The 25,917-nt window shown below is 41.6% G+C and overlaps 1 protein-coding gene across 7 annotated transcripts in view; it reads left to right on the forward strand.

Annotated features, from left to right (window-relative positions):
- FOXP1 (forkhead box P1) overlaps window positions 1–25,917 on the forward strand; it is a 598,062-nt gene that overhangs the window by 96,383 nt on the left and 475,762 nt on the right. The gene's annotated exons all lie outside the window — the stretch shown is intronic.

Below are 25,917 nucleotides of genomic sequence, written 5' to 3' on the forward strand. Positions count from 1 at the left end.
ATGAATGAACAATTGTGACTCGCCTTTATCAGAGACAAGAATTGGTTGAGGCCAGGTGTTTTGGGTAAAAACTCTGACATCATTCAATGGTAGCTTTGTCATAAAACGAGGTCAGCTTTATAGGGAACCATTTGGTTTCAGTTTTGTAGTGAATGGCATTTAATGATAAGAACCATTGGCATAAACTCATCTTGTTTGTCTTAGTGGAGTTGTATTTGAAACAGATTCTATTTAATGGAGGGAAGTGTAGTGAAGTAGAAAGAACACTGTATTAGAAATTGGGAGACCTGATAGCTAGCTGACATGGGGCAAGTTGGTCTGTTTTGATTTCGTATGTTTAAAATAAAGCAGGTAGGTTAGAGTGTCGTGTTTGTCAGTGCTAACAAGGCCCTAGAAGTTGGCTGTTTACATCCCCTCACTTTACAGATGGAGAATCAGCAGCCCAGAGAGTCTGATGGAGATGTCCATGTCCCTGGGCTAGGTCAGAGCTGTATCCCAGGTTATTTTATCCTCAGTGATTCTCTCTAGCTTATCTCAATTACAGAGGTTGTGACATCCAAGCCCCGCAATTTTGTAAACCTTCTTTGCTGGTATGTGTCTCTTTAAGATGTTGTTTTGCATTTCGCTGTTTGGGCCAGCTTTTTAAAGATTTTACAGTTAGAGGTCATTTTGACAAATCCTTCCCATTTCATAGATGAAAAGAGCCCTGCTGAAGCAGCCAGCCCGAATATCAGACTCAAAGAGCCCGTGGGCTTTAAAATTCACTTCCACTTAGGCTAGTTTGGCCTCTGACTGCTTGTCCTTTGCATTTCATTCTGCTGGAGCTGGAGATGGAGGAAAAACAGAGTCTTCTATCTTCCTTACAGTATTCTTTCATGGCAAGAAATCAAGTAGAAACCTGTAACACATAAGGCAAGGGTGTACACCATGAAAATTAATAGTTAATGGACTCATGGAATTTTAGATCTGTTAGGGTGCTTTGATCATCTTATGGGGTGGTCCTGGGCAAGTCCTGTGCTTCTTTCTCCTGTGAAGTTCTTCTGAGGTTTTCTATTGCTAACCAGCTATGATAGACTTCTGTGAGTGGTCTGTAGACCAGTGAGCAGATAGCAGACATTATAAAAAGTTATATCTTTGGGGATCCGGGTAGAGTTGAGAACAAAGCCTGAGTGTGTCTCGTGTAAACATGAGAATTCAAAGAAGTGGTTGGAATTCTGCTGAAGGTATTGAAATAGCAACAAACTCAGGTTTGAGGTTACCTGTCATCTCTGTCTTCAGTACTGAGAGAGTCTGACTCAGTGTCACTGTCATAAATTGATGTATGAAATTGAACAAAACCACATGAATGGATTTATTGAAGACTAGGCTCATTTTATTCATTAATTTCATTTGGGTAAGGCCTGCTGTGTGAAAGATCAATCTGAAGAACTGTAATGAAAATGATATCTCTTGAATTGATAAAATACAGTTAGGCCCAGTCGATTACCAGTTTTTTCTAAATAAGGAAACGCTTTGTATTTATCCGATTGTAATCAATTTGCCTTCACTGTATTTTTAGTAGGAAGTGGAGATCCCTGAAATCTGATGAACTGGAGTATGTGTTCTGATTCTTTATGACTGTTTATCCTCAGAGCACACCTTCGAGGTTCGATTAAAGGACTGATTCTCTTCCTCTGATGCACTAACCTGGCCTGCGATGCACTGTATGTCTGATAGCTAGTTCATCCTTCTGTTGTTGTCAAAAACGTACGCATAGTCCTACGGCTTTTAGAACTTTACAGTTTATCGAGTAAGCAAAAGAAGCATCAGTTAATTGTTACAGCTGATACCTTGGAGTCTTTAGGCACGAAATCAAGTCCAATTCTGAGTGAAATGTTTCATGGTAAGTGACCTCGTGATAGAACAAGGTCCCAGTCCCAGCAGTAGACAGCTAGAACAACACATCTCCTCACTCCGGTGCAAAGAAACAAAGCCATATGATAAAAGGTTTACGCAAGTAGGTCATCATGGCAGAATTTCAGGTTCAGAAAATGAGTAGTTAGGTAATGTACTCAATTTATGTTGGTGATAACCATGCTTGCATAATAAATTAGCTTAGGGGCAGGATACAGAGAAAGAAGGGCTGAGCACTTGAGACGTCTCTTTGTGATGTGATTCTTGAATGCCCTCGCCAGCAGGGAATCAGAGTTGGCTCCTGTTTCCCCGCGCGTGAAGCTTTAGTTGATGTTGGTACCTATCTGATGCACATCACGAGACTCCAGGAGGGAAGACCGGCTAAGTCTGTGCATATTTAATAGGCAGTTAGCCACAGTGTTATTAATAAATGTGACAATAACAGTCTGGGTTTGCATAGAGTTTTCTCTAGAAAAGTTGACTGTAGACGGCAGATACGTTGGCTTGTTTGTCAGCCTGTGCCTCGGCATTGCCTTGTTCCTCCCAGTAAACTGTTGCTTGCTGGTGGATCTGGGATAAGAGTATAAGACGCATGCAGCGTTGTTTTGTCACCGGTTGTTTTTCCTTATTTGCCTACAGTTCCTCTTTGGGCCTCTCTCATAAACAAATGCCTAGCTTTTGACCTACTAGAAAGAGGTAAAAACACAGAAAATAATCCTTCTCATTTAGGGCTTGATAGTGGGCTACTTGGTGGCTGGAAGTTCCTGGATTTCTTCATAAAACTGAAGACTGTGGATTTTGGTCATTGGTTTTGGGGTGGGGTGTGGCAGTGGTGCAGCTTCCGGGAGGAGGTGGGGCAGGTAGCAGGCGTCTGGGAACAGGAAGGCTTGCAGGTGGGCTCCCCTTCTCAGCCGCCTTGTGCGGGAAGCTGTCAGCGGGCCAAGCCACTTTGTTGTGCTGAAACTTCCAGTCCCTGAAATTTTGACTTTGAAAAGTAATTTTAACAATTTAATAAACCACATAATATGTTTTATAAGCTGGAGCGAATGATCTTAAGTTTTTTGGTCTCTTTCGTAACACAATGAACCTAATATTGGTAAAAATACAGATCTTCACTCACGCCATAAAGACAGCCTAGATTTAATAAGCAGTTATGAGTGCTGGCAGCTGCCTATCAGATTGTATAACTTGGACTCCAGCACGGGAAGACAGTGTCAACTTACATTTTATCTGGGAAGTATTTTTGAGGCGTTTATTTTGCTTCTCTCTCTCCAGTCCCTAACCTAATACAAGTAATGTAATTGGCTGACTATTTTCCACATAGCTAATTGGCTAGGGGCCAAAGGGGGAAACCATTGTCTGGCTTGATGATGATCAGAAATTAACATGACATTTACGTGGAGGTAATGGAATATGTTAGTAATGCCCTAATTCAGGATGGTGAGAGGAAGAGTGTCCATCCTTCCCCACTGGTAAGCCGTGGGAGGAGTTCTGATGATGGTGAAAGAACCTCCAAGCCCCCTTCCCTCGCACAGCCCCCACCCAGTACCTCACAGCAGTGGCTAGCCAGTCTCTATGTCACATTTACTGTTAAATTCTTCCCATAGAACTGTAAGACAAACTAATGAATTATTCCATTTGTCAATTCAAAAAGAAAATCCGCCAACTACTATTGTAAGATTAAATTCCAATTAGAAGATTGCATTTAATTCGGAAGCTGTAACATTGTTTTAATGAATTCTCTTGGAGGTGACAGTTTATGTGAGATATATTTATATGGTGTAGGTAGATATCAATTCATTGGATAATGTTAAACATGTTACTTCATATATATTAGCTGTGAAATTTATTTCTTCTCTAGTTATGTCCCCGAGGAGGTAGAGTCAGATGAAAAAACATATCTTCAGAGAAAGAACTCTTTCTGTCCTTTCAGATACTTGCTCTAAAACAGCCTTTTCTCACTTTTATTTAAAAAAAAAAATCTGTTAAATTTCTGCATTAACTGAATTTATGATTCTTGGTGTATGCTATTTATAAAATTGAATATAGGTTTTATGATATAGGAAATTAGTCTAGGAATGAGAATATGATCCAATTTTGTAATAAAGGTAATCTGCATTTATATTGCAGATATTTTCCATTTCTCTCTAAGCCCCTTATGGGATTATACACACATTTTTCTGGACATACAAATTCACTGTGAACTTTTAATGTAGTGGGCAGGCTTTTGTTCCCCTGACCTCTGCACAAAGCATCGAATCCTTTGCCTAAATCAAAAGTGGCAAACATTCTTGACAGACTTTTGATTTTATAATTCCCCCACCCCTGCCCATCCCTGTGCCCCTGGCAGACATCACTAATTGATCACATTCTCTCCTCTGCTCAGTGTGGGTGTGGCCTCAGAATTTCTCCACTTAAATTCTTGGAGGCAAGCTTACCAATTCACCACTTACATTCTGACTGTGGTCAGAATCACGTCAGGCAAGTGGCTTTTGACTAGTCTTTGTAGTTTGTCTTTGTATATCCTATACTTACCCCAATATCTGGCACACAGTGGTTAAATGTGTGTTATATTAATGAGAAGATCTTACGCACAGTTCTGGCAATTATGTGGTTGTGTAACCACATAATTGGATTTTTGACATCACGTGTATACCGTATTTGTATGGTTTGGTAGGCAGTTTATTTCCTACCTTTTAGCTGGTTTGGGGGTTATGTGTATGAAACATTATAGTCTTGTAGGGTTTTTTTTTTTTTTCCCCAATTTATGTAACTTTGGAAAAGACAAGAAAGAGACTCTCCTCACCCTCTTGTTACCTGTGCATTAACTCAGGCTCAGACACAGCAAGGAAGTGGTGGGGTGAAAGGTAAACTGAGACTTTCCCTCTCCGAGTGCAGTTTCTTTCTTAAAGGGAGGGGCACACACATGTACCAGGTGCTGACCGGTGCAGGGCAAGTTTCTTGCAATTTCCTTTCGCATATTAATCTTGGTTTTTATCAATACACTGAAGCAAGCGGTACCAGGGAGGAAGGCATTCAGCTATTATATTTCAAATGATACCTTCCGTGATGTAGAATTCTAGGAACTTCAGCTGCATGGCATGTTGTTTTTGAAAATAATTGGTTTTCTCTTCACTTGGTTCAAATAATGCTTGGAGGCTAAGAGAAGGAAATTTCCATTCAGTTTATATGTAGGCTGCTGCCCTACGCTGTTGAGAACTGCCGTCCTTTTAATTCCTCCTTAAAAGAAAAATGAGCAGTTAACATATTGAAGTACCATTTAGTTAATGTACATTGTAATTTCATTTCAACGTATTGTTTGACTGTTTGTGTTGGTCATGGTAACCAGACTCCTGGAAAGTGGTTGTGAACGTGGGAATTGGTAACCTGTTGGGCCATGTTTGTAGGATATGGTTGGCTTTGGTCAAGGATGCCAAAATCTGTGAGCCTCATTGTGGTCTGTTCTGGGGGTGGCTCTTGGATTTTCTGTACACAGTGTTTGTTCCATGCGACTCCAACCAAGTGATTGGAAGAGGCTCATGAGATGAAATCTTTTTCATCCCTCCGCGTATTCTGTGAGGTTTTAGTAATATTTGTACCGAGTAATTATAGCAGCCAGTCATCGGGCATTTATTTTTCCTGCAGTGGTTGGATATCATGTTAGGTATCTCATGTCATTCTAACAGCGTCTCTGTGCCCTGGATATTATTATTCTGGTTTTATTGTTGAGAAGACAGAAGCTCAGTATCTAAGTTACTACTCAGGATCACACAGCAGGTTCTACAAGTGGGTTTTACCTCAAGGTAGGCCAGTTTCAAAGCCTGTGTCTTAACCAGGAGGGCATGCTACGTCCTCATCCTTGATTCCATGGTTCTCCAAGGGCCTTTGATTTAGGCAAGGAAGATTTTGTAGCTTCTAGTTGTCTTTGTGGAAGAAATGGACTCCAACTCATTTAAAATGGCAGCTTAAGCTACACACAGGATTTTTTTTTTTTTTGCGGTACGCGGGCTTCTCACTGCTGTGGCCTCTCCGGTTGTGGAGCACAGGCTCCGGACGCGCAGGCTCAGCGGCCATGGCTCACGGGCCCAGCCGCTCCGCGGCACGTGGGATCTTCCCGGACCGGGGCACGAACCTGCGTCCCCTGCATCGGCAGGCGGACTCTCAACTACTGTGCCACCAGGGAAGCCCTACACACAGGATTTTTATAGGACCAGTGATTTTAAAAAAATGGGAATAACTTCTTCCAACAAATTTTTCAAAAACATTCCTTACTCACCGGCCTTTTCCTCTAAATCTAAAATCTCCCAGTTTCATGCAGTTGGGCTCAGTGTTATGTATTTCCTTCAGGTCCTCTTCTAAAATAAAGATGCTTTTGGCGATGGTGGCTCATGGAGTTCCTATTATCCGAGGAGAGGAGTTTTCTTCTTTGATACAGTATAAACAGGCAACATAGGACTGGCAGGACCGCTGATGCAGAGAACGTGTGCAGGAAGGGAAAACCTGCGCTCCCAGGCTTTTGTGCCCAGGGCCAGAGCCAGGCATTGACAAGCTCAGGTCTGCCACTTTGTCAAGCACATTTAGGCCCCTTGTCCATGGGCCGCAGGGACTTCCGTCCATCCAGGATAGACTTGCAGGCTAGAGTGCCAGGAGGCTAGTTTCAGGTATGCTCTGTGGAATTTTTTTTTACAACATGTGCATTCAGTTATTATTAAGGGGATTTTTTTCTCCGTATTTTTTAATGTTGCATATTGGATTGTGTAAAGGTGAAATGACATGTTTCCTTTACATCTTTCAGAAAAGAAAAAATGTAACATAATCTTGATCTTCTAGAGTATGGGCGGTGGGCATATGGGGTTCATGATCACTATTTTCTCTACTTCTTTATATAGTTGACCACTTTTCATAATAAAAAAGGTGTGTGCATTGGGGAGGGGGAAGTGGGGGGCTGATCTAGCTCATTATCTAGCCTGGTGTTGAGAAACCAGTCACTGGGTAGAACCTGACAGACTCCTCTGTCCTCCACACCACCTTGGGCAGCCCTCAGTTGCTGGTGTAATTTAATTGATACGGAGTCTTAGGGCGAGGAGATGCTAACCGAATCGGCCAAGAGTTGAAATAATTTTCTGGACAATACAGATAAAAATGACTTTACCTGACATACAAGCCTTCCCTGACTAACCTATAAAAAATGACAGTGGTTGAATAGCTGTCATAACTGAGCACATGTGACATGCCAGGGGCTATGATACACCGGTTATAGATTTTCTCTCTAGTCCTCCAGTGGGCAGTGTTTGGAAGGGAGTACAGGGGACCTGAACCGAGGGCCCACTGGACTTTCTTCTCTTCTACCTCGAAGTCCTTGGACTGTGTTCTTCAGCGTGTGATCCAGAGGCTACCTGAATCATGTTAAGTATAGATCTTCAGGCCCACATCCAGGTCCAGGCCTAGAGCTTGGGCTCTGAATTAGAGAAGATAAACTCATGTCCTAGTCCCAGGCCTCACTGTTAGAGTTACCTTGGCCAAGTCAAGGCTGCTCTCCAAATGTCAGTCTCCTCCTCTGCAGAATGGGGACAATGGTAGCATCTACCTTGTTGGCTGTGAAAAGTCCTTAATACAGTGCTTGGCGCCCAGTAAGCACTAGGTATGTGTTACGTGAAACTATATTTTAACCTTTTTGAGACGTTTGCAAATACCCTGACATAACTGGGAATGTTAAAGATGTAGCAGTTGATGCTCCAGGTGGCACTCTTTGGTGGATATAATTTAAACCTTACATATCCTAGAAGCATTTTTTTGGTAATTATTAAAAACATTTACAAAATCAGTATTAGAGTTTTTTACATAGATGCCTGAAAAAGAATTCTGTCACCGAAGTGTATAAGACTTGACATGTATAAATATGCAGTTAGACAGTTTCAAAAAACGTGTATTATTTACTGATCAATGTAGTGTCTCCTTTGGAGCCATTACACTCAGTCATTTCCTGTCAGTCTCTCCAGGCTGTTATAATCAGACTATGGATATGCATATTAAGATACAAGAAAGTTGTTGTGCACGTGTGGTGGCAGCTTTTTAATTGTTCATAATGTTGCTGCTTTAAAAAAGGTATCAGGTTAGTTTCCTCTTACGATGGTTAATAGTCATCAGAATTGCAGGAGGGGTTAGTGGAGCTGAAACTCAGGATGGGGGAACACGAGGGGGGCTGTTGCTGATCAGGGGCGTCTGTGCTTCCGGGCAGTGCCCTGAGACAGGGAAGAGCTTTTTACCTCATCCTGAGTTCATGGAGATTCCTTTTAGTCTTCTTGCTACTGTGTTTCTTTGGAAGAGTTTTATAATTAAAAAATGCTTCTGTACGTGTGTGATGGTAGAAGGGTCATCTGACTTCTCTGTTGATGACAGGGATCAACAAACTTTTCCTGAGCCAGAGAGTAAATATCTTGAGGTTTGCAGTCTACCTGGTCTGTTACAACTACTCGCCTGTGTTGTAGTGTGCCAGCAGCCGTAGGCAATTCGTACGTGAATGAGCGTGGCTGTGTTTCCAATAACATTCGTTTCCAGATGTTTGAATTTCGTGTAATTTCCACAGGTCACTAAAGAGTAGCAGTAGTTTTATTTTTTCCCAACCCTTTAAGAACGTAAAAACTACTTGTAGCTCATGAGTGTAGGGTTCCATTTGGCTCCAGGGCCCGTGGTTTGTAGAGACGATGGAGCGTAAAGCAGTGGTGAGGATTCAGCCCTTTGTTCTAGCTCTGTGACGATGCTTGGGCCTGATCATTTGCTCTCCAGTTTCTGATGAAATAATAGCATCAGCTTTTGTTCACATTTCATCTTGAAATAGTCTTGTCCTGTGTGACTGGATTATTTATTGATTTAGAGTGAAATTTAGTGAGGGTCTCTCTCCCCCGTCCTTTATTTAAGACAAGAAAAATATGAACCTGAAATAAAAGTGAGGTGGAGGGTAAAAGATGAAGTGAAAGGGAAAACAAGTCCCAGAAAAAAAGTGGACTCAGAAATTGACATATAAGATCTATATCCTCTTCAGCACCATGTTGGGTATCTCACCAGTGGAATTAAGGTTAAATTTCTCGAGTCACAAATGGACATTTTTGAAAATTTAAGAGTTAGGTATTACTTAAATATATATATATATATATTATATATGAAATATGTAGCAGAATACTATTAGCACGTCAGTGCAGTTTCTCTGATACTACTACTTAAATGCAACATTTAATAAAATTGAGAGGTTTAAGGAAAAATATAAGAATTATTTACAGGTGGTTCTTGGGCACAAAAACACTCTTAGAGTTGGTTGAATGATTAAAACAGGGTTTTTTTTCCCCCCCCTAAATATCTCTTGTTTTATCTTGAAGGAAGAATAGAGACCAGGAGGCATATAATGTGTATCATTTGATTTTCCCCAAAGAAATGGCTGGAGACCAGAATGATAAAAAATGAGACAGAAGTAGACTCACAGACATAGAAAACAAACGTATGGTTACCACAGGGGAAAAGGGTTGAGGGGAGGGATAAATTAGGAGCTTGATAAAAAGAGAACTATCATATGACCCGGCAATCCCACTACTGGGCTTGTACCGTGAGAAAATCATAATTCAAAAAGAGACATGTACCACAGTGTTCATTGCAGCTCTGTTCACAATAGCCAGGACATGGAAGCAACCTAAATGTCCATCAGCAGATGCCTGGATAAAGAAGATGTGGCACATATATACAATGGAATATTACTCAGCCATAAAAAGGAACAAAATTGAGTTATTTGTAGTGAGGTGGATGGACCTAGAGTCTGTCATACAGAGTGAAGTAAGTCAGAAAGAGAAAAACAAATACCGTATGCTAACGCATATATATGGAATCTAAAAAAATGGTACTGATGAACCTAGTGGCAGGGCAGGAATAAAGACGCAGACGTAGAGAACAGACTTGAGGACACAGGGAGGGGGAAGGGTAAGCTGGGACAAAGTTAGAGAGTGGCATTGACGTATATACACTACCAAATGTAAAATAGATAGCTAGTGGGAAGCAGCCGCATAGCACAGGGAGATCAGCTTGGTGCTTTGTGACCACCTAGAGGGGTGGGATTGGGAGGGTGGGAGGGAGGCTCAAGAGGGAGGGGATATGGGGATATATGTATACGTATAGCTGATTCACTTTGTTGTACAGCAGAAACTAGCACACCATTGTAAAGCATTTATATTCCGATAAAGATGTGAAAAAATTAGGTGTTTGATATTAAAATATACACATCACTGTTTATAAAATAGATAACCAACAAGGACCTATATGCAATATCTTGTAATAACCTTTAATGGACAAGAATCTAAAAAAGAAAATATATACATATATACACATGTTATACATATATACGTATAATCGAATCACTTTGCTCTACACCTGGAGCTAACAGAATGTTGCACATCAGCTATATTTCAATTTTTTTTTTTTATATTAAAATGAGTGTGAGCGTTCCGGAGAGAAGATGCCCCGTCTTACCTTGTAAACAGGTGGGGGAGTCAGGGCCAGGGGAGCCGTGGGGAAGAGTGGGTTCGTGCAGTGGGGCATTTTCATAGCCTGGAGGCCGAGGTATAAGACAGCATCGAGGCAGAGAAAATGTAGGACCAGAGAAGAGAAATGATCAAGGATGTTTTCCAAGAAAGGTCTAGGAGAATAATCTAGAAGATTATTTGTTTCTCAAGTATCATGATAAAACTTACTAGGATGTGAAGGAATGAGTTTCTGGTTTTTCAGCAAGCCAACCCTTATGATGGGATGCCAAAGTATGGTGGTTGCAGTTGCGGAATAAACATCTAGAAAAGACGATGAACCCTTGAGATGCAAATATGTTTTCACATAAGGGTCCATTGTAATAGAAAATGGGAGGAAGTGAGAGGGAGAGAATACAACGAAGGTAGAATTGTGTTGAAAGCCTTGCACATGGTTAGTTTATCATTTTGTTGTTGTTGTTAAATGAAAAATAAACATATTCCAGGATCCAGAGCCAAGATGTAGAATCTTGAATGTATAATGAACAGTTAAACGTGGTGATTAAGAACACAGGATATCGGTGAGAAAACTCAGGTTTGAATCCTGGCTCTGCCACTTACTATCAGTATAAACTTGGGTAAGTTACATTGCTCTGGGCCTCAGTTTCCTGACCTTTAAAGTGTGAATAATAGTAGTATCTAACTCATAAATGATTGTGGGATTAGATGAGTTAATACACATCGGGTGTTAAAAAAGAAAGTTGGGATGTAGTTATTTTCGGTGAATGATAAAGCTAGCTGTCAGCCTTAAAGTATTCCCTAAATAAAAAAATGTGGTTTGAAATCATGATAGCAAATTTGCCGTTATCTCTCTGGAGTGTCCCAGGATGTGCATTTTTATGTGTAACTATGCATGTTCGTGAGGTACATCATATACATTCAGAGACTCCTAGACATTTAGTGTTCACAGAAATATTAAAGCCTATTGCTGTCCACATGCATCTTGGGCCCAAATCTTTGGGGCCCTGTTGGTTCTACAAGAACACCTAGCCTATTTGAGTAATTCTGGGATGGTGAACTTCTGTTCGTCAGGAAGCCCGTTTTATCACTGATCAGCCCTTAGGGCTAGGAAGTTATTTCTTCCACTGGACTGAAATCTACCACCCACAGGCATCCCACATAATCTTTTGGTTTGGTGCTTTGAAATTCTACGAAACCCATTTCTTCTACGTGACCATCCATCAGGGATCTTCAAATAGCACGTCCTTCTTGAGTCCTCCCCTGGCTAAAACTCCCTTGCTTCTTCAGCTGTTCCTCTCTCATCTGGTTTTAGGTATCCTGTAGCCCTCTCTGTTGTTTTCTCACAGCACCGATAGCCACAGAAGCGTATTTTTTGTATGTGTCTGCATTTGTGCGTAGAATTCACTTAAAAGTACGTCTTTTCGACAAAACCATCTTTATCATTTGGAAGGGAAACACTTTGACTTTTCTTAACCCGCTTCTTAAATTCCAAATGTGGGAAGCTGGCAGGTAAAGGAACCTAGTGCTGAAGAATCCTAAATCTTCCCTTGAGAGTCAGTTTAGGCTTCGCTTTGCTCTGAGCCGGGTAGCTGTGTAGAAGCAGTGGTAGTAACGATGGTTCTAGTGACTGCAGGAGCAGCCTATTGTGGGCCTACTATGTGCCAGCTACTCCACTCAGTCCTCTAGTTGCAGTAAATTATTGAATCCTCTGACTGTGAGTCTCTTACGATCTTTATTCCTATTTTCAGGAATAAAGTTGGAAACTCGTAAGAAAGCTCAAGAGAAGGATTTTTTTCGTTAACATCGTCAGGATTGTTTATCTGTATACTCTTAATCTGTATAGTTTTCTATCCTACTTAAGACATTGTGTAGTTTTCGGTCTCTATTGCTTTATCCATTGTTTCAGTGCATGGAAATTATACAGGTAACATAAAAATCACCTTCCTTTCAGTGGGGAGAGTCCACTTTTATTCCATCGAAACTGTCGAAATGAATTATTTTTAAAGATACTGCTGTTCTCAGTGGGCTGGAGCCCACACACACAGACACTGAGGATGGAATACTTCATTTCCTCTCAGCTTTTCCCAAATGACTCTCTCCCCTCTTTCTTCCAACAAGACTCCCAGAGAGAAAGGCAATCACAATGTTATCGGCAGTAGAAAGATTTCAGAATACACTCCTGGGCATGGGTAACTTGGGGGATGGCTGGGTGCCTTCTACAAGACTTAACACGTTTCCTGAACATGGAGCCTCACCATGGCAACAGCCATGTCACATGACACATTGGTGACACATGTAAGGTGCTGCCACAACGCATCCCAGGTTGAATGCCTGTGATTCATTGTTTCCACTGACACAGTGACTGCTGCAACTCGCAGTTGGAAGGTTCTCTGGTTTTCAGTGCCATTAATGCACACTGACTCCATGGCACATGGAGGGCTCGGGGGAGGGAAGCATCAATAAATAAGTGTGCGTTGTAAACATTGCCTTCATTAGTTCTACAGAGAAATACGTGTTCATCATTCAACCCCCCTGCCACTCGCATTCTTCTTTCTCGAAGCATATTTTGTTGGTAACACCTTGGAAGCTTGAAAGTGATTTTATTTTTAATCATAGTTGTACCCATTTCCACTTGGCAAACATCAGAAGAGAGAGTTCACGATGGCCCCCTTTTAGTATTTATTTATATTCTTCACATGTAGCAGATTTATTGATGAAGACATGTTTCTGGGAATATTATGTATTTTTTTTCTCATTGTGAAATTTATTGAATACTTTCCATAAATCAGTTGGTGTTATTAGGGGACCGTGGTTTATGTGGAGGGGCCTGGAGGTTGTATGATATCAGGAGGCTTTTCTGGAGGTCCAAGATGAGTGGTATTTAACATATTTTAATTTCTGAGTGTTTCAGTGAGTGATTAAAAAAAAAAGTAGATGTGGAATCTGGAAGGCATTAAAGAGATGTCAAGGACAGACGGATTTTGATTTGTAGCCTAATGAAATGTTTTGCCAACTTTTAAAGATTTTTTTGAGAGCAGAACTTTAATCATTTGCTTGTGTTTCTGGCATGGTAAGGTTATTCCTGTTTCTGTTACATGAGGAATCCAAAGTGAAAATGGGATAATTTTTAATTAGCAAAATTATAAAACCATTTGCAGCCAAATGTTTCTTGTCTTGTATAAACTGTGAGGTTTCACATTTTACTTTAATCATTTGGGGAAATTTCATTCTGAAGATCTATTTCAGTTAGTACTTTGTGTATGGATACAAATCCTCAATATTAGAAATGACTTTTCTGATGTCACTTGAATAATCTGACAGGATTTCAGTCATGTTTATTGCTTGTGTCTGTTTCGGAGGGGTCATGGTTACCTGAGTTGGATGTTGCACTAATATTCAAATCAGCATTATGCATTGCAAGGCTGAATAAATATGACAAGAGAAAGAGCATTAGGGTGTTAGGAATGTTTCTTTGTTTTTTTGTTGTATGATTTTGTACATTTCCGAATTGCTTTTGTTGAGGTAATTATTTGAATCAAAATGTTATGTTTTTATTTTTTACCATAAATATAGGAATGGAGAGTTATTTTAAAAGTGTATTTTATTAAGGAAATGAGAATAACGAGCCAGCTCATGGCAGCCTACATACAATTCTCAGACTTTTTATTTTCTGATGCTTCAATTGCATTTGATTATGCGAGTTTTACATTTTGGGGGGGCCTATTAGAAACATACTTGGAAACACAAGAATTCTTTGGAAATGGGAAGATAATTAAGTGCCCAGAATTTGAGGTTCTGGCTGGACTGGGGCACTTCCGTCTCCTAGAAACTTTACATAATTATTAGTTGCGGGGTGGGGGGGAGCGGGGGGAATGCAGCATCGTATGCTGTTTCTTTTGGGTCCTCTGGAGGGCGCTGTGTCACATCCTTACAGTGCACCCACTGCAGCAGGAAGAAAGGTGGTGGAAACCAGCTGGAGGAAGCCGTACCCACAGCACTAGCTCAAGGCTCTGGTGATACATCAAGGCCCTCATCTTTAGCCATTTGTCTTTGAAAATCATAGGTGTCATTTACCAAGAGCAAGAGGGAGAATGGGATGTGTCAGTAATTTTCCTTCAGACTGAGTAATTCCTTAATGAAACGGATTCTTAAAGCTGTAGGATGCCCAGGGAATGTCATATACTTAATTATTTTTGTTAAACTGTGAATAAGACCAAAGGACAGGAAGCTTAAGTTTAAAACAGACGAACAGAACTGATTAATGAGTGCTAGCTTTGTCTAGAATTTAAGGAGGCAGTTAACTTTTTTGAGGGGAAAGACAGGTACTTTATATAGGAATTCCTTAGAACTCCCATCTAGATTTGGTAAAAGAACTTCCACGTAGAAATAAATACAGCCAACCTAGACGATATTGATAGTTTTCTAAAACAGAACCAGATAAAAATTTTCTTTTTCCTGGGACATGGCAATGTGATCGTCTGGGATTGTACTTTCCAATACCTTAGCGCCCGCCACCTGTGGCTCCTGGACACATGAAGTGTAGCTGAGGCTCTCCTGAATTGACACGGGCTACGTGTACAAAATACACCAAATTTCAAAGACACCGATTGCATGCTGAAGTGATAAGATTCTGCATATATTGGGTTACATAAAGTGTATCATTAAAATTAATTTTATCTGTTTCTTCTTATTTTTTTAATGTGGCTTACTAGAAAATTAGAAATTACATATGTGGCTCACTTTATATTTCTGTTGGATACCACTGTTACAGAACATGTATTATAGAGCTACATGCTATAGAACATATAAGTTCCATATTTCTAAAATCATCAATCTTTGAGAAATTCTTTCCCTTAAAAGGGGGTTCAGATGTCGCTCAAGTTAAAAAAAACTTAATTTATTTCATCCATTTATTGTCTAAAGAAGAGAACTAATTGATTTCACTATTTTATTTAATAAAAAATGAGACAAAATGCTTTTCAAATTAATTCATTTCGTCTGCCCTAAATACAGCACCACAATAAATATTCCCCCATGGGTTATAATCTGATTGTGAGAAAACCTCTTTCCATCATTTTGACTCTGTGTACACCATACTGACACATCTAGCTGGAGAATCAAATCGTTAACAAACCTAGTGATGTTTGCATCAGATGCCAGCGGATAATCTGTTTTTCTTGAAGTCGCCTGTTTTGTCGTGGAGACCTGTAGATCTCAAACTAGGATGTGCATGCCGTTAGGCCTACGTCATAGCAGTCAGGATCTTGCTAAATCATAGAGTAACTTACTCTGCCATACCGCCATGAAGAGGCAGGTTTTCTTGAAGACTTTTGTGGGAAAAGACATCATTCTAATATTTTAAATGGCCAAATTTATGCTGGCATATTATGCAAGACTTTGAATGCTTACAGTGACACTCCTGCATACTTAGGTCCCCTTTGATTGGTGCTTCCAGACCCCCCTCCTTTTTCATGAGTGGCCATTTACCGTCCTCCCGCTTCCCCTCATTGCCGTTAAGGTAAATTTTGGTAGAAATGTTTGAGATCAAACTTAGCTTCTGTGCTAATCCTTACATTAAAAAATCATAGCTGCTTCCTTCCACTGAGAATTTTACAGCGTGGTTTGTCATCTTAGCTAGCTTAATAAAACTGCTGGGGGTTGCTTACGCATGATGGGAAACTGACTCCCCTTTAGGGAGGATGTGTAGGAAAACGTGGTGGCAGCTTCCAGGAGAGAGGAAAGATCTTGAGCTTAGGTGCTGATGTTGGGAATAGAAGGGGGTGGGGACAGACGGTATAGAAGTTGGATCAAAGGCTGGGAGGATAAGGGGAATGTTTGGGGATGGGAGGCATGGGGTGGAAAAGAAAAAATAATGTCTTCATACTTTGAGCTTGCCTGACATTGGATAGCAATGTGCTTATCAAAGATGGGAAATTCGATGAGGAAGACTTCGGTAGGCAGGGGCTGTAAACTTTTGACTTTAATTTGGAGTACTCTGAATTTGGAGGTGAGGGTGAAAAAAATCCATCTAGAAATACCCAGATGACAGCCATAATTTATCTTTCTTCAGAAACTCTGTCACACTCTTCTCTGGACTATATTTATTTAGGGACCATTGTGCTCCAGTATTCTTGATTCTAGGTATCTTTTGGCCAATTAAATATGATTGAAACTTTTTACTCTTTCATCCTAAATAATGTCCTACTTAAGCAGAAGAGGGGAATATCACTAATTCTCTCAGTGGTGTGAAAAAATAAAAAGGAGCACTTTAGTATATTTCCTTCTAGTCTTTTCTGAATGCCGAATTTAAATGTATAGTTGCAATCATCTTGTGCTTATAACTTTGTATTTTGCTTTGTTTCTCCATGGTAACTGTTTTCATGCTGCCGTATTTATAACAGTTATCTTTATTGACTGTCTAATATATGAGCTAGTCACTGCGCCGGTATTTTTGAGGTGTCTTCTGGGGGCAGGGCCTGTTTTATGTCTTTGGCATGAGTAAAACCCGTTTCCTGCCTGTGTGGGGATTACTGTTTGTGTTCATGGGTGTGCCATCACTGTTTGAGACGTAACAGTTCTTTGGGTGTCTGCTACTCCTTGTAGCAGGGTATTTAGTGTTCTGATGCCCACCAGTCACTGTGACAACCAAAAATGCTACCACACAGTTCTAAATACCACACTCCCCAGCTCCCCAAATAATCACTCATTTAAGCCATAATTTGGTTAACTGTCTTCCTTCCAGACCGCACATTAAGTGTTGGACATTTAGGTTGGTTAACCACTTTTGTTCTTCTTTCTTTCATTTGATGGTAGACGGTTATACATCAGTTGTATCTGTGAGCCCGTTTCCTGGTAGAACAAAGCCTTGAGTAAGCTTGGTGAATTTCCACGCTACCTTGTTACATGAGAATTTTGCTACTCACAATTTTGGGACAACCTTTTGACAGTCTTGGTGGAAGGGCATATGACATAATCTTGATTAAAGTCTCAAGTGGGAAAACATTGTTTTTCCCTCCTAGTTGCTGCTTTTCCTCCACGTCTGTACCATCCACCTCCACTGAAGGTAAGGTAAGTATATTTGGGGGCCTAGTATTAGAGAGGGTTTAAAGGCTTATGGTTCAGAATCTCACTTCAAATCGTACTTCTGACACTTATTAGCCATGTGTCTTTGGGTAAGTTACTTAACCCAGTTATATCTCTTTGTCTTCCTCTATTACATGATGGTATATCCTCAGAAAGATCATGTGAGATTAAATGAGCTTTGCATACAGGTTAATTTGTTAGCTGCAATGGAGACTGGCATTTGTCCACTCTTGTGTAGTGGTTACAAGCACAGGCTCTGGTGCCAGGCGCTCGGTTTCAATCTTAACTACTTATTAGCTGTCTGACCCTTTTGTAAGTGTTTTTGCCACTCTGAGCCTTGGTTTTCCCATGTCTGAAATAGGAAGAAAAAAAAACCAACCCTTTTACTGCATCAGCATGAAGACTGAGGCGGAGTCGGGCTGGTGGTTGCTTTAGTGCAGGACCTGCATGTGATGGGAATCTGTAAATGGCAGCTGTGCCTACGGTGATAGCCTAGGGAGTGTGAGGAAGTGGGATTTTATAGATGAATCCTCTCCCTTCTCTTCTCACCTTTTTTTTGGGGGAGGGGTGTGGGGAACTATGTCTGGCTATACATTTTTCTCACCTAGTTATTACCTTAAGTGTTAATTAAAATGAATAAAATACCTTCTTAGAGGTATAACCGTGAACTTGCGTGCCCTTCTTGTTTCTTCTCTGGACTTGGGTTTCCTGATGGAGTTCTGGGCTGGTTTCAAAGTCCTGAGTGCTGGTTAAAGTAGGAAGAAGTTTCTGCCCCAAGTTTGGCATCTGTCTTTACTTCACTGGATCCAAATATCACGTATTAGATAAGTGGAACCAACACTCAGAATATTAGTTGGGGAATGTAATTTAAGATGAGGCATAGATTAAAAAAAAAAGGGAAGGCATTTTCAAACTTGTACTGAATTCTCTTGGACTTCCTTGATATTTTTCATTTTTTGGGGGGGGGTCATATTTTGTGTATTTTGTATTGGGTATATATCGAGTATGAACAGTTCTGCGTATTGTATCTCAGAAGTCCAGATCTTTATTCCTTATCAAGCATAGCGTACCACACTTCACTGGGGGAATTCCGGTAATCTCGAGTGATCCTGTGGCCTTAAAAAAAAAACACCCTGACAGAAAAGAAAAGCATGTCCTCCACAAAATAAGTATTCCATACCTACAGCTCCTCCCCCAAGAAAAATATGACCCTCAAGGCAATGAAGCACATAATACATAATGAAAAACAATAAAATGTAAGTTCTAGCTTGTACTTTTAGTGACTCACTGACTTCATAATAAAATGTGAATGTAATTACCTTTGTGCATCTTCGACCATTAGGCAAACTGTAGGAAGAGGTAAAGGACAACTCTACGAATAGGGCTGTAGAACAAATTCAGATAAATCTTTAAACTCGGGAGTCACCTGTGTCTTTATTGGCTTGGCCAGATGGAACCATTATGAGTCACCAGAACATGGTCCTTTCATTTTGTTCACCTGATGGCTTTGTAGGGCCCCATCCGTATGCTGTGTTCTTACGATTCTAATGATATTGATGATTCATAAAGAAACACAGGAACGAAACATGTTGAGCCTTTGACCGGATGGCCTTAAGGGTGGACTGTTTCATTTTTACCTTTTTTTCCTTTTCTCTGTCACTTGAGTATCTGCTGTATGTCACTTGCGTATCTGCTACAGACATAAACTTAGCCTATTGTTCCTCTGGGTTCAAAAGAATGGAAACATTGCTTTGGTTTTCGCTAAAAGCAAGGCCCTGCAGGATACTGAGTTCTCTGTGGAAAAGGCTAGAATATATGTAATCAAAACTTCCATACTGGTGGCCTGGGCAATTGTTGGTGGCAAAAAAATACAGCGTTTTTGTGTTCTTTTGGGTACAGGAGAAGAATCTTTACAAGGGGACCTAATATTGTCATTGATAAACCGTAGTCATTTCTCCCTGTCCTTTTATTTCATAACACGTGTTGTCAGGGTTTGTCATTATATACATATTTGTGTCTGTTTATTCAACGTAAGCATTCCCATTTGGGCTGTAAACTCCATGGGAGCCGAGACCATGTGAGGTTTTTTTTAGCCACACACCACCTGCACGTGGTGGCATTCAGTCAATGGTTGTTGAATCAGTGTTTTGTGTGAACAGATAAATGCAAGAATAATAATGTCTGACATATATTTAATGTTTGAAGGTAACAGATTCGTTGTGAAATGCTGTACAGGAATTCTCCCTCCTTGAACCTTGCCACAGGTCTTTGGGTGGTGACTCTAATTGCTTGCATTGTCGGGGCAGGACACTGAGGCTCAGGGAGGTTCGGGGAGAACTCTTGGTCACATGGCTGTAAGTACCTTTCAACCCCAGTTCTGTCTGCCTCGGAATCACATGCCATCCAGGACTAGCTGATGTGCCGAGAGATTGCAGTTCTTGAGATCTCCTGGTGAAATTGTTCCTAAGGTATTTGCTCAGCAGTATTTCTTTTGGCAACATTAAGAGGTGTTTTCTAAGGAAAATCCATCAGGATTTGATTCTAGTCATTAAGAAAGAGGAATTAATTATAAATAAGAATAGCAGTGGTAACACCCATTCTCTTTGCTGTGTGTTAGGTATTCTGTATTAGCTCATTTTACCTTTATAACCTTCCGTATAAGGTAGACACGTTTATTCCCATTTTGCAGATGAGAAAACCGAGGCTCAGGATGCCTAACGAAAGGTTAAATAAGTTACCCAAGGTCACACAGCTAGAACCTGGGAGAAAGGAAATTACTCAGTGACTTCAGAACTTCTTTCTAAAGGACAGTAGGAGCTAGGGACTTGAAATAACCATTTTTACATTTTGAGACTATTTTATTTTTATTAGTCTGTACTATTTTGAAACAACAGGACAGAGAGAGAGGAGGATTGGCCACCACTGTGCGTTTATGGAGTTCCCAGATGAGCCGCTACGAGGCCAGTACTATCCTGCAGATGGGATGGTGCTTACAGGGGTTGCCTGGAGCTCTATCCACAGGTACAAGACCTACAGGACTTGGAGGGATGCGGATGAACGACTCCGTGGCATCTGTGTGTAAAATTCACCGGGGGGAACTGATACTTGAGAAAGTTCCAGGGGAAAATCTGGCTTTCAGCTGAGGGTGGTCTGCAGCTTTTCTGGTTCTGAGCTCTCTGGCTTTGAATTCTGGCTTTGCTGCTTTTTCCCTCTCATTACATTCTCAGCGAGAGAATAGATATTCTCATATGATGATCAAAGCTCACTTTCGATTTCATCGTTACTGATTGGTAATTAACCTGACTTTCAGTGTGTGCTAAGTCACCCAGGAAGTGTTATTGTCTTCATCATAGTCCCATTTGAATCCCAGGAATGACTCAAGAAATTTGCTTCTTTCCTCAATGAAGATGGAAGCAATTTTGCATTTGTTATTTTTGCGGGAGGACCAGCTTGACAAGAAGGTAACTTAGGCGGAGCTGGTTTTCTGGGAAAGAGCTGAAACTATAGAATGGTCCTAAATGTGTGTGTTAAATAATGCTGACATATTTTGTTGATGCTGGCTATTTTATTTGATTGCTATCCATTCCGAAGTCTCCCCCTCCTTTTTCCTTCTTTGAAATCTGTTGGTTGCTATGGAAACAGTGTTGTTTTGGGTTTGGGTGGAGCTGTATCCACAAATGCAGTATAAAGTCTTTTATAAAATGGGTTAATATTTGTTCTGGCTGGGCACGTATGGAACTTGATGTAATGATGATCACAATCACACATGCAGAATAAATTTGCACTTTTATTGTTATTTTCTTGGTCTGTCTAAGTGTGTGCAATTTCGCTTGGAATGCACTGTCATTTCCTCTCTGATTTGGATATTGCCGTTTAAAAGCCAACACCCTGCACTAGTGGAATTGCTCGGAGTTGGAAGTACTCCGCAGGCCTCAAACATCCGTGTGACCAAATTTTCATTCAGGAGAGTGACTCCTGGGATATCTTTTGAGTCCCGCTCCAGGACCCAGCTTGCCAACTTGGGCCTGCTTCTCCTTCTGCCTAAGCAAGCCAGTCCTCTAGATCTCGTTTGTCTTCAATCATGCAGAATCGTCCAGTCCCTCCGCTTTCGCATTGATGCTTGTGTCAGCCACGCAGCGCTGTTACTAAACACCTCGCCTGATTCAGGATGTATTAATGAAAGTAGGGTGAAAGGTGAAATGACCCGGGACTGGTCCAGTCTCAGGTGGAGGACGAGAAAAGGGTAGGGATTTTGGAAAGGTTCCAGGGACGATCAGTGAGGATGATGAAAGTCTGAGCAAAGAGGATCTTTGGGGAAAGGTTCGAGGAGTTGGAACTATTTAACATACAGAGGAGAAGACCAGGGGCATGTGTGTAAATGTGGGGCGTTTTATTAAGTCTTTGTACGCAGGAACCTGTTTATAAGAGAGGGGGTGTTCACTCTTTGGTTCTCTAAAGACCTACCATTAGGAAGACATTAACTATGGAAGAACAGGTGAAATTACTCTGTGACGTGGTAAGATGGCGAGAGTCTTGTACAGATGGCCAGACTCTGGAAAGGGATGCCCCCAAAAAGAAATGGCAGGGTCCCTCACCTTGATGTCAGTTAGGCAGACTTGAGGTATGCAGTTTGGTGGCTGGCTTGCAGATCCTGTTGGAAGCCAAACAGTGACTTAGATGACCCCACAGAAGTTCCTTAAAGGTCCCTGAGTTTTTGTCTTATTGTAAATGAATTTTAAAAATTCACTTTTCCAAACATTTTGACAGACCTTTTTAACTCTCCAAAAATGAATATAGGGATATAAAAGACTGCTTTTAATGAGGGTTAAAAATCCTACAGAGTGAGGGCTGTTGGAATGATCAGGGATCCTCATCTTAAACGTAGCAATGTTGTGTGCCTTTATGATGCCTCCAATAGTGATGGATCTGCTTTTCAAAGTCCAGTCAATCCAGAAGAGTCTTGATAGCTCGTGAATAGACTTGCAGGATTGTAGATTACGAGGAACCTTTGGGATTGAATAGATCATTGGTTCTCCTGTACCCCAGCATCATCACCACCTGGAAACTTCTTAGAAATGAGAATTCTCGGGTCCTATCCCAGACCTACTGAATCAGGAACTCTGAGGGAGACATCCAGCAACCTTTGTTTTAACCAGCCTTCTGGGGTGAGCACCAGAGGTCTCCACCATCCCTTGTTTACTTAGAACATTCGCATGGCTATATAAAGCTTGGGGCTAATTGGAAGTGTGTGTCATTGTTGACATGGTGACCAATTTACCTGGCATAGGAAAAAGCAAGTTTCTTAGCCACAGGCTGCCCCCAACTGTCTTGTAAAAGATTTTTTTTTCCCCTTTAATAGAAGGGCTGCCATGCCATGGCTCAGGACATACCTTTAGCAAGAGGGAGGAGGAATAAGTCCCTGTGATAATGGGCCGCCATCTCTCAGGATAATTATTAAAATCATTTTTATCAGTCATTTCCTTTTTGTGGGGTGGTCCATCCATCCGTCCATTTCTCTATCTTCCCATGCTCCCACCCGTGTATCCTTCTATCCATCCGTGCAGCAATTCTTTTTTTTTATGGTTCGAATATTTATTAAAGCATAAGAGCACATATTGTTTTGTCTTTGGATATAGATAGGTTTGAGTAGTTAAGACAACAGAAATGTATAAGGCATTTTAGAGAAAAATGCTATGTTGTACGTATGTCATTATCTGTGTGTTTTTAAGCCAATATTTAGTTGGTTGTAACAATTCTCTCATGATGTCCCACTCTGTTCCGGGTGCTGTGTAGGGAATGGAACAGAGAGAGAGAGAGTTAGCATCCTCTGAATATTACTGGTACCTTTTGTTTTCTTTCCCTCAAATTCACACCATCTGTGGTGCCCGAAGCCCGAGTACCCACTTACCTCCTTAACACGTTTTTTCCTCGTTGTATTTTTGCCCTTGGGCTTTCTAGCTTTACAGCCCACTAAATTCTCCTACAGTAACATGGGTTTTCTCCTTGAAGCAAGTGTTCATTAAATTGTAAAGACAAAATATATCTAAGGATAAGTATCACTTGAGAAACACAGATGTCATCATTCCTTATATTGTGTATTATATTTGGGCTGGAACCTCTCTTCTGTAGAATTATATGGTGAGGAAAAGGAAGGACCCAACCTCTCACCCCAGCAGACCCTTTTATGACCCTCCAGGTGGTAGGGTGTATTTTTTTTACTTTTCTCCCAGCGGACTCAAGGGTGGGGCTCAAGTACCCACACTCACCACTGACTCAGCATCACTCCACCTCTATTGTCTGGGGTTGTTTTTCTGCACCCACCCCTCAAGCTATTTTCTCAATGGAAGAGGAAGGAAAAAAATTCCGCTGAAAACAATCCAATCCTGATCAGTTTCGCATAGCATAATAAATGCTTGTTTGGACATTGCTTGGACTGTCATTTTAGCAAGGATCTTCTGTTTGATTAAATAGCTTCTCTGTTATGTATTGAACAAAATGAAATGTATGTCATAACAGATATAACTAGATGATGACAACTTTTCTTGACTGTGAATTTCATTAAAGATATACATTTGTGTTGTGTTCTTCTGAATGACAGAAGTTGACAAATAGCTGGGGAAAGTTGTTTTCTAGGGAAAAGTTAGCAGCTCGCCCCTGTTCAGATTTTCCCAGCCGTAAGACAAAAATAAGGGTGGATCAGAAAATCAGGAGGGGTTGGGGGCCGGTGAGTGGGGTGGGAGGTGGAACCACTCATGAATGGTCTGGGGGGGCTTATGACGAGCATCTGTTTGTTTCAGGTGACTGTGCAGACTTGTTCATTGTTGTCAGTGTTGTAAGTGTTCAGTCTTACCTTCCCAGCATGCTGCTTGGATGGACGGACAGATGGATTTGTTCATTTCCTCACTCTTAGAGCACGTATACTGTGCTGAGTCCTAGGCAGTATGAGTAGTGAAACCAGGTCCAGTGCCCTTCCTCGTGGAGCACAGGGTGAATAAATGGAAGATTTCAGTGCAGTCTTTTTTTTTTTTGCGGTACGTGGGCCTCTCACTGTTGTGGCCTCTCCCGTTGCGGAGCATAGGCTCCGGACGCGCAGGCTCAGCGGCCATGGCCCACGGGCCCAGCAGCCGCTCCACGGCACGTGGGATCTTCCCGGACCGGGGCACGAACCCGCGTCCCCTGCATCGGCAGGCGGACTCTCAACCACTGCGCCACCAGAGAAGCCCATCAGTGCCATCTTAAAGGATAGAAAGCAGAGGCTGGTGGGCCCTGCACGGGAGAATGTAGGATAATATTCAGGGGGCAGGCTGTGGAGTTGGACCACTTGGGCTAGAGCCCTTACTAGCTCTCCCATCTTGGGCAAATTCCTTAAGCACCTTGTGCCTCTGTTTTCCCATCTGCCAAGTGGAGATAATATTAGCGTCCACTTTATAGCATTATTGTGGGGAACATGATGACAATTCTGGATAGACTTTGTTTTTTAAAGTACTGATGTATAATAGCTTGTTTGATCCACATGATACCAAATCCTATGAGACAGGAGCTCTTATCCCCATGTTACACATGAAGAGACTGAGGTTTGATGTCAGATAACCCCTATAGGTTATGTAAGGAGAAAGGGGCAGAATGGAGGTTGGACCTCAGGCTGTCTGGCTTTCAGAGACCCTGCTTGGTCCCCTGCTTGGTACAAAGTCAGTCCTCTGTAAGTGCCACCGTTATAAGTCACCGTCAGGGATCAGGCTTCCCCAAGAAAGTGACTGTTGGGCTGAGATCGGAGAAGCCCCCTTGCTTCTCCGGGGGTCAGAGGGTAAAGCAGAAGCAAAGTGGATTCCTGGCGCTGCCTATGAAGAAGGACCATTTTGGGAGAGCCAGGTGGATAAGGGTGTAGCGTTGTTTGGTGTCTTGATTTTCCAGTTCCCAGAAGCCAAAGGCATCCTGGGCCCATTTAGTTCCCCAGAGAGGCCAAGAGGGAACAGTAGTAACTTGGCCTCTGATTCACCTTCCCCTGTCCCGGGAGAGCGCTCTGACTCGCGAGGAGCCTTTCAGGGGCCTCCTCTTGAGAGGCTGCCAGCTTTGCCGTCGGGTGTGAGCACCCCTTGCTGGGGTAAAGCAGGGCATCCCGGGAGATGCTGATCACCTACTCCTGGCTCTCAGACCCGTGGGCAGTCAGCCTGTTTTCTTAAATAATGTCCCCATTTACAGATGGGTAAACTGGGCTCCCTAGGCTTTGCAGAGATGTGTGCTTGATGCCGCCGCTGAGTACTGCTCGGGCGGGATCCCCTTTTTCCAGTCCCTTCCTTCCTTCTTGCCATCGTCATCACTTCCATTATTACAAAATACATGCCTCCATAGGGCCTGTTTTTGCTTCTGGATGTTCCCATACCAGGTATGGCCAGACAAAGCCTCAAGAAGATGATTAATT

Source organism: Globicephala melas, chromosome 11 (assembly GCF_963455315.2).
Source record: "Globicephala melas chromosome 11, mGloMel1.2, whole genome shotgun sequence".
In the NCBI taxonomy this organism is placed as follows: domain Eukaryota; kingdom Metazoa; phylum Chordata; class Mammalia; order Artiodactyla; family Delphinidae; genus Globicephala; species Globicephala melas.